The sequence below is a fragment of the Galeopterus variegatus genome, unplaced genomic scaffold (genome assembly GCF_000696425.1).
Source record: "Galeopterus variegatus unplaced genomic scaffold, G_variegatus-3.0.2 Scaffold14693, whole genome shotgun sequence".
NCBI classification, from domain to species: domain Eukaryota; kingdom Metazoa; phylum Chordata; class Mammalia; order Dermoptera; family Cynocephalidae; genus Galeopterus; species Galeopterus variegatus.
In genome coordinates this window covers 9,272-19,300 of record NW_007740804.1, presented here as the reverse complement: position 1 = coordinate 19,300, position 10,029 = coordinate 9,272, and positions in this window count along the sequence as shown.

The window sequence follows — 10,029 nt, the reverse complement described above, 5'->3', positions numbered from 1 at the left end:
ATGAGATGTTCCTTCTTGCTCTCCTTCTCTCTCAGTTCTACTCTGCAGTATATTTGATCCATTCTGCTGTCTGCCAACTGTCTCTCACAGGCTCACAAATTTTGCTCCTCCAAGCATTGGCTTATGACTGGTTTGGGGTTGCCATAATGCTAATGCTGAATCCCCAATTTACCAAGGTTCTATGTCTACAAGCTTAATAAAATCTGATTCAGCCTCTGTATTTCTTATGTCAATTCTTTAGAGAAAGAGAATCTGGTATTCGCAGCTTGGCTTCTCAATTCATCCTTGGTCCCAGAAGAGGTAGGATCATCTGGTATAAGCCTGACCACCGAGGCCCCTCCTTCAGAAAGGACAATTAAGCACATTCAAAGATGGTTACATAGTGTGGGCTGGAAGCCCCAACCCACCTGTCTATCCCAGTGGCCTACAAGTAAGTGACCAAATTGATCAGTGTAAAGTTTTATCCTTAATTTATGGAGCACCTAGAATGTAAATGGTACTCACTAAATGTGAGAGTATTAGTTCTTTCACCAAACACACCCCTCCATCAGTCTCATACACACACTCACCAAACACAACTACTTGCAAGGTCTCCTCTCGCACTGGCCAGCCAAAGGAATTAAGATAAACAAGCTACCTTCCTGTCCTAAGGGACCTTAAAATTCATTACAATATATAAGAGTATATGATAAGTGCCAGATGGATAAATGCCAAAAGAGTATATGATAAGTGTCCTGCAGGAGTGCTATACCTAGATTATTTGACACCTGAGGCAGGTCATTTTTCAACACACCCCTCCTCTATATAACAAAATTATTTTTAGTAATAAGCTCCAATTAGCTGTTTTGTAGTAATAAGTCCTTTAATAAGCATATTTCTCATGGAAGCTAACTTGGAGAACTCCTGGAATATTCGTAATGGGTCAGAAATGCTGGAATTTGCCTTAAGCACAGTTGTGTCTTCACCCATGTGGTACCACACATTCCCACATTTAAGCAACAGATTTCCAATGAACGATGACAGCACAGTGATTGTAAAGAAAAGAAAAAAAAGGAAATTTACTTCAAATCTGTCATTCTGCAATTTTTATTTGTGTTTCACATTTAAAACAGTGAAATACAGTGACTAGAGTGAACATTTCAAAATCACACCCAGCTGGATCTGAATTTGGAGGAAACCACTTTAGCTTATTTTTTAAATGAACACGTGTATCTGAGTCTGCATACCTTAAGCCAACTATAGCTCCATATATTAATATATTATTAAAACTCAAAAGTAACCAGAGAAATTGTTTAAAACTGAGACCAACAAAAGATTTTTTTTTTAGGAAGGAGCATTTTTTTAGGAAGGCATTTAGAATTGCCAGCTAATGGTGATAATAAAAGTAGACTGGTGTCTAGTTATTTGTCAAATACCAATCTATATGTTGCTGTGAAGGTTTTTGTTTCTTTTGTTTGTTTTTGGGTTTGTTTGTTTTTTTAAGATATGATTAACATTTAAATCAGTAGACTTTGAAAGCAGATTACCCTTCATAATGTGGATGGGTGTCATCCGATCAGTTGAAGGCCTTAAGAGAAAAGACTGAGACACCCCAAAGAGAAAGGAAGTATGTCCCCAAACTGCCTTTGGACTCAGGACTGCAACATCAACTCTTGCCAGAATATCCAGCGTGCCCTGTGAATTTGGGACTTAGAGCTGCTATGATTTGAATAATGGTGTCTCCTCCAAAATCTCTGTTAAAACTTAATCCCCATTGTGTTGGTATGAAGAGGTGAAGTCTTTTGAGAAACTAATTAAATCAAGAGGGCTCCACCCTCATAAAGGAATTGGAGTCTTACAAAAGAGGTGGAGAGAATAAGCTAAGGCCCTCTTTGTGCCCTTCAGTCCATTCCACCATGTGAGGACACAGCATTCAAGGTGCCATTTGGAAGCAGAGACCAGGGCCCTCACCAGACACTCAACCTGCCAGTGCCTTGTTCTTGGACTTTTCAGCCCTCAAAACTGTGAGAAATAATTTTTTTGTTGTTTATAAATTACCTAGTCTGTGGTATTTTATTATAACAGCACAAAGGGACTAAGATAGCAGCACCCCCATTGCATGCATGAGTTTATTTGTTAAAATCTCTCTAGAGAGATACAACAATAAAGATACACACATACACACACACAAACATACACAAGGGTACTTCAAAAAGTTCTTGGAAAAATATAATTAAAAGATAATATGAATCTTTCCATGAAGTTTTTGAAGACCCTATTTTATTGGTTCTGTTTCTCTGGAGAACCCTGAGGAACACAGATTTTGGTACCAAGAGTAGTTCTAGATAAAATCTTAAAGATGGCTTTTCTGAATTTGTTCTGAGCCTTCTGGAATTGATTATCTAATCTGATTAGATTTACAGGCACTAATAACTTTATTTCCAGTAGCAAAGACAGTACTAATAGTCTATACTGTGATGTACCAATAGACATATGTGAAAAACTACCTGGATATTCCTAACCAAACACTTATAAGAAGCAGGGTCTGGGTGACCAGGTATTTGATAGCCTAGAACATAATGAGTATGAAAAGACTGGCTGGTTGCACGTAACTTCAGTGGACAAACTGGGAATAGAAAAGGATGAACTCAGGAATTTAAATTCCCAGCTCAATTCCCAGCTGAAAGTTTATTTGTCTGCCCCTAAAGAAACCCTTATATCCTTATAGCTGCAGGACTGAGATTACTGAAAATCAAACCCAAAATTTCATCCTGTAAATGGCTGAATTATAACACAAATTGAATTCCCAACTTCACAGGATGTCTGCTGTTAAAGTGAGGGCATTAATTGGGAAGAAACGGCATTCTGAAAGTTAAAATGGGGAAATATGGGAGGATTCTTGTGAAGCTGGAGATACTGGACCCTAAATTGTATTGAGGCTTCTTTACCAGCAGAAGCAACAGTTTCATCCCCATCTGAGATTAACCCTGCTTTGCCTGAAGAAACCATAATGGCCTCCCCTGAGGTGGCTGCCTGATGTTCTTTATGACCTACCACCCACCACCACCACCACCACTCTTCGGTTCTAGACCTATAACTGGATGCAAGTCTGAGCAAGGGCCAAAAAGTTTATGTACAAAGTATGACACATAAAAAGGCTGCTTCATGCCAAAAAACTACATAATTTTTCCAATTTATACAAACAGAAATCCGGCGACTATTGTGGGAATGGATATTAAGGGTGTGAGATAATAGTGGAAGGAGCATAAAATTGAATGAGACCAAATTTATTGATATAGGCCCACTAAGCAGAAATTCTGAATTTAATGTTACAGATTGGTGAGTGAGAAAAGGCTCTGACAGTTTGGTTGGTTGGCTGACACATGGACCAAAAGGTGGCCTACACCACATGAAGTTGAAATGTCAAAACTGTCTTAGAATACTGTAGAGGAAGGAACCCAAAGGTTTATGGAGATGGTAATGTTAGATTGCATTTATCATTTAAAACCTGCTCACCCAACAAAAAAGGTTACCAACTAGCCAACATAAGTATGAGAAATAAATACGTGAGGAGAGCCCCAGCATGGTTGAAGAAGTCTGTGGTTGTTCTTCTCCATACGTCAGGAATTACAGTGGGAACTGTTGCCACTTAGATGGAAACCTAAATATAGTGGGAAATCATTGGAACCTGGGGTGGCAGGGGCCAAGAGGCAGCCCTTAATAGCCAAAGGCAAGGTGGGCATTGTTACCATAATGGACAGCAGACTCAAAATAGTAATCAAAATAGCCTAGCTGGCAGAGGCTTACGGCTAGCTGATCACAATGTTCTTAGAAAGAAAATAGTTGGGCAGTAAATTCAATGTTTATTTCATCTGTATAAGTAAAAAAAGTTCTAGGTCAAGTGAATAAAAGTTGAACTTGAATCATGAAAACAAAGAGACGTGGCCCCTCAATCAATTCTCTAAAGAACCTTGACTGCTACAGAGTTTTCCTGCCTTGAAATAGTTTATACCATCCTTATTGTACAGATAAAGAAACTGAGGGCCAGAGAATTTAAGTAACTTGTCTCAGTTCATACATTAAGAAATTCTGTAGTCCTGTGATTTCAACCATGATACGGAAAGAAATCAGATTCTTAATCACTTAACTCTAGCTCCTAGCAGAGTGTCTCATTCATAGGAGGTGCTTAATAAATACTTGTTGAAAGTGTCCAAGAACTAAAAAATGGTGTCTAAAGATACATTAGACTTCCATTAATATCATAATAAGCATTAATAAAAATATTACTGAAAATATTCTGATAAATAAAAACATATTATTTAAAGTTATTAATAAAACATATTTGGTAGACAGTTGGAGGCAGACGGAGGGAGAAGAAACTTGTATAATAACCACAAAAGAGTTTCAAGGTTAATGTTCTATCCTGCAATGTTGAAAGATCAAGACTTGGTTTACCTTAATTTTGGCTCTTGCTAAATATAATAAAGGAAAATAGAAAAAGAAAAATCACAATTTTAAAGAAGATTGGCTTCTTGTACTATAGTTCTTCTAATCTGCCATTCTCAACTTTGACCTACACAAATAGCTTTGACAAAGAAGAGAGAACAATGTTCTCACCTGAAAGTTTAAGGCCATAAATATTCTTTCCTTCCTCTGCCTATAAATTTACTGGGAAATACCCATTACGGTTTCTTGCATCTGTCTTTATCTGTGTGAAACTAAGATGTAGGTACTACCTTTTCTTGACTAGAGTTCCATCAAGATATTACACCACTAAATTCTTTTATAACAATAACAATAAAAAATAATTGAGTCACAATAAGTTGCCAGTAGATCTCTATATTTACCAAGTGAAGCTTAAATAGATATGTAATTGATGTTTTCCTGACCAAAAAATAATTATGTATTGGTAAACACATAACTGCGAGTTTATAAGATACAGAGGTGAACTACAATGTACCAGCATCATTAGACCATGCATATCTCAATTCAAGATGCACGAAAAGAAATTATTGTTTTCCACCCATTCTGAAATATTATTTGTTTATTGTTTCGTTACAAAATATATATACTACTAAATATATAATAAAATGAAAAATCTTTTTCATGCTGTAAAGAGCCATCTGTAATTTTGGAACAGTGAATAAAGTTAGATGCATGTTTCTTTTTGCTTTCTTTTCTTCATTGTGTGTCTAGTATATTCTAGATATGAACTCTTATGGGTCAATATTTGTGTCACCCCCAAATTCACGTGTTGAAATTCTAACCACCAATATGATGGTAAAATAGGAGGTGGGGCCTTTGAGGGGTTATTAGGTCATGAAGGCAGAGTCCTCATTAAAGGGATTAGTAACCTTGTAAGAAGAGACAGGAGAACCTATTCTCTCACAACTAAGATACTGCTACCTAAAAACCAGAAAGAGTGTCCCCACCTGAGACCAGATCTACAGGCACCTGGATCTCGGACTTTCTAGCCCCGGCACTGTAAGAAATAATTTCTGTTGTTGAGGCCACCTAGTCTATGGTAATTTGTTACAGCAGCATAAACTGAGACAGGAACACACACACATGGCCACTCCTAGGGTCTTGCAAAATCATTTCAAATGATTTCTTAAAATTGTTCCTGACTTAATGGAACATAATTTATGGTATCATTATTGCTGTATATACATCTTATAAAGAAAAGAGAGTTTTAAATTTGGCAATTGGGATATTTGAAATGTAGGTTGAATAGGCTAAATAAAAGCCCAAATGCATACAGTGACCAGGCACTGGACTGGGAAAGTATAAAGAAACAGAGAAGGTAGAAATGGTAAACTGGAGAATGTGGTAAATGTAAAGAGGGATGAAATCTCTGCATTCTAGTTGAGACTAGCCTTGTAGGAACTTGGGTCCAGCATTGGCAGATACTTTGAAATTTCAAGAGAAGCCAGAAATCCAACTTTGATGTTATTTTAAAATGTTAATAGAAAACTTTTTAATATTCAAAGCTTTGTGGATATGGCAGTATGGGCATGTGATGGGAGCCTGGATGTACCTCATCTTCAGACCTATGGCCCCTAGCTTGCAATTTCTGGTCCAACTGATACGTGAAATTAATTTAACATCATATAGTCTTCCTTAAGGGGAACAGAGTGCTACAAACCTGAGATATTCAGATATAAATATATGTGAGCTATGAATCAGTAAATGAAAATATAATAAATGAATCTGATTTCTGGTGTAAAACTATACAAACCAATTGAGCAATGTTGCCTTACACATGCAACAGGAGTGGCGAGGGTTTATTTCAATTAGGCAAATACACAGCGTTCTGACAAGCAGAACATATTCTAGAAGAAAATATTTCAAGAAAAATCCCACGTAAGCAATTTTGTCATGATCACAAACTGTTTCAAATCAACCTCATCAATCTGTTTTAAATAAGCAATAAACAACTAATTAAATCCAGAATCATAACAGATTCAACAGTTAAAATTCTTGCTGCCAAACCAGCTATTTTTTATTCACAGATAAATCTTGATTTGATAAGCTATAGCTTCTGGCTTCTATGTACCCATTTCCCTTTTAGAAAGGACAAAAAAAAATCATTTAATTATTTCATAAGTGCAACAATTATAGCATGCAATCCAATCAATAGTTCTGTCAGCTTCCTAGATTTAAAACACTTACAGGCTTGGCTAGCAAAGTCATCTACTATACCTTGCCTGTAGCTATCCCTGATATTTATTGTTTCACTCTGGAAACAAAAAGTCTACTCTCATAGGTAGACTGGCATAACTGTTAACTGTATTTAGATCAAAGTGTCAATATGCAAAGGAATTAATATTTTTTTCTGGGCCGGCCCGTGGCTCACTCGGGAGAGTGCGGTGCTGATAACACCAAGGCCCCGGGTTCGGATCCCATATAGGGATGGCCGGTTAGCTCGCTGGCTGAGCATGTTGCTGACAACACCAAGTCAAGGGTTAAGATCCCCTTACGGGTCTTCTTTTAAAAAAAAAAAAAATATATATATATATATATATATATATATATATTTTCTAATTGCAACATTTCTTAAGGCTTCTGAAAATGCCTCCCTGCTTCCAAAACTCTAGACAGGCACCCAACCCCTAACTTTCTTACATAGCTCTTTGCCTATATCTTTTTGTCCAAGCCTCAAATATACTTATTATAGCACTTATCACAAGTCTTGCCTTGCTTTTAAATAATTTGTATATGTTTGTCTCCAATTACTTGTGCTAGGTACCTGGAAGATAATGATTTGGTCTTATTTATCTTTCATTGTTCATAGTTGGAGGAACAACCCATCATAAGGTCCTATTCAGAATAGACATTCAACAATGTTTATAAATTAATTGAAATATGAAAACCTGGAGATTTAGAGATATGAAAGCAAATCATCCTTTTCTTTGTAGTTTTTGTTTGTTTTTAGGTGGTAACTTCTCTCTCGCTGCAGCTGCCACCCAACAATTTTACAATTTAGACATCATCTTGCTGTTTAATAGCTTTTCAGTTTCCCACTTGCCAACAAAGGATATATCTTAAGAATATGGGGATGACACATATATATACATTGACCCTTTAAATAGAGAGTGGTAAGTGATAAGACAAGAGCAATCACTGCATTATATTAAATTTACTATTTATCTCTTCCCTAGAATACAACTCCCTGAGATCACTGATCATATCACAGTCTCCTCACATTTCCACACTAAATACAACAAAGAGCTTGACACGTAAAATATACTCAATAAATACTATTTCTCAAAATAATAACAATCATTAATAAATCAATTTGAATAAAAATTACAAAAACCTCATAATCAAACCTAATAAAATATTTAGTAAAGGGACTTCCAACCAGCCAGGATAATGGTTGCTACCTAAATCCAAATCTTTTCATTCATCCTCCAAAAATGATAAAGATTAACGAAAAGAACAAATAAAATTCCATCTTTTCATCAAAACTAAAAGATAGAGAACACAACAAACTTCAGGTTATCTAGATGTAGAAAAATAAATACCAATTCCCATCTGAACTATTTCCTGAGCTCCTGCCACAACCTTTTGCAGAGATTTTGCTCGATTTGAAAAGACTGCAAAAGAGGGAAGAGGAGATTGAAATAAAATATATTGCCACAGATAGAAATCCCCACACTAAGAAGACAACAATATATCAAAAAGAAACAACAAAAAAAAAACCCAAAGAGTTCTACCACATGGAACATAGAGGGATGATTTAAAAATTAAACGTTAATAAAAATGGGGGTATTGGTAGCACCTAGGGCCCCTGCTTCCACAGAATTATTGAAAAATGAAGTGTAACTATAAGAATCAACTTTGTAAGAATTCTGGAAAAATCCAAAGATTCACAAGAATCAAGCAAACCCAGAATTAAGAAAGACACACCTAGAAATTATGGAAAGCTTTGCAGCATTTCTACTGCTCTTGCCCCTCCCATCATCCAAGCTCATTGGCTGTCTGTAGATGACATCCCAAGTTCACAGTGTGGGCCCTGTTCCCTGATCCTGGTTTCCTATACAGCAGATCTTATTCTCAAAGAATTGTGTTTGTCTGTTTTAATTTGTCTGTGGCTACCTGAAGAACCCAAGGCATTTGCTTTTGTTTTGACTAACTCAGAATGCACTCAGGACGGGAAAAACAGTTATGCAGAAGACATTCTTGGAAAATATTGCAGAGCAAGTGAACAATGGAAGCAAAAATAGGCATGTGGAAAGCCTGGGAGGGAAAGCTGGGGAGAGAGTTCCTTTGGGTTACTAGGGCATTCAAAAGAACCCATGTATATTTAAAAAAAAAAAAAAATACCAAAAAGACTTGAGAAGAGCCTAAGCTTCTACCTCTAGCCATCCTCTAGGCTCAGGGTGAGCAATAAGTTAAGAACAAGACAGAGTTGTAAATGGCCTGTCCAACTGTTGGAGAGCCAATCTGCAAAAACAGAGAAAGTTTCATATTCCATTTTTTTTTCTATTTTTAGAAGAGTTTGAAAAGTATTCACTTTTTAAAAAAGGCACAATGAGGCCGGCCTGGTGGCGCACTGCTACAGTGCACCGCTTGGGAGCGCAGTGGCGCTCCCGCCGAGGGTTCGGATCCCACATACAGACCAGCGGCTCACTGGCTGAGCGAGGTGCGGGCGCAACACCGAGGGTTGCGATCCCGTTGCCGGTCCCGGTCCGGTACGGGCGCGACACTGAGGGTTGCGATCCGTTGCCGGTCACGAAAAAAGACAAAAAAAAAAAAGGCACAATGATATTGAAAAAAAAAGAATAAAGTTGGAACACTCACACTTCTTTTTCAAAGCTTCTTACCAAAGTAGTCAAGTTATGTGGTACTGCCATATAGACAGACATATAGACCAATGAGATAGAATGGAGAGTTCAGAAATAAACCTATATATCTATGGCGAGTAGATTATTGAAAGGATACCAAGACCACTCAATGAAGGAAGGATAGTCACTTTAACAAATAAGGCTGTAGCAACTTGATATCCATATGCAAAAGAACACAGTTGGACCCCCTACTTCACACCTTATATAAAAATTAACTCAAAATGGATCAATAACATAAATATGAGAGCTAGAACTAAAAAGCTATTAAAAGAAAACAGGAATAAATCTTCATGACCTTGGATTTGGCAATGGATTCTTAAATATGAGACCAAAAGAATGAGTAACAAAAGAAAAAAATGCAAAAAACAGGCTTTTTCAAAACTCAAAACTTTTATGCGTTCAAAAAACATTAGAAATCCAAAAGACACCGAAAGATAAATGCTGGCGTGGTTGCGGAGAAAAAGGAACTCTCTTACATTGTTGGTGGGAATGCATAATGGTGCAACCCCTATGGAAAATGGTTTGGAGGTTCCTTAAACAGCTGAAGATAGATCTACCATACGACGCAGCTATCCCACTGCTGGGAATATATCCAAAGGAATGGAAATCATCAAGTCGAAGGTACACTTGTTTCCCAATGTTCATTGCAGCACTCTTCACAATAGCCAAGAGCTGGAATCAGCCCAAATGTCCATCATCG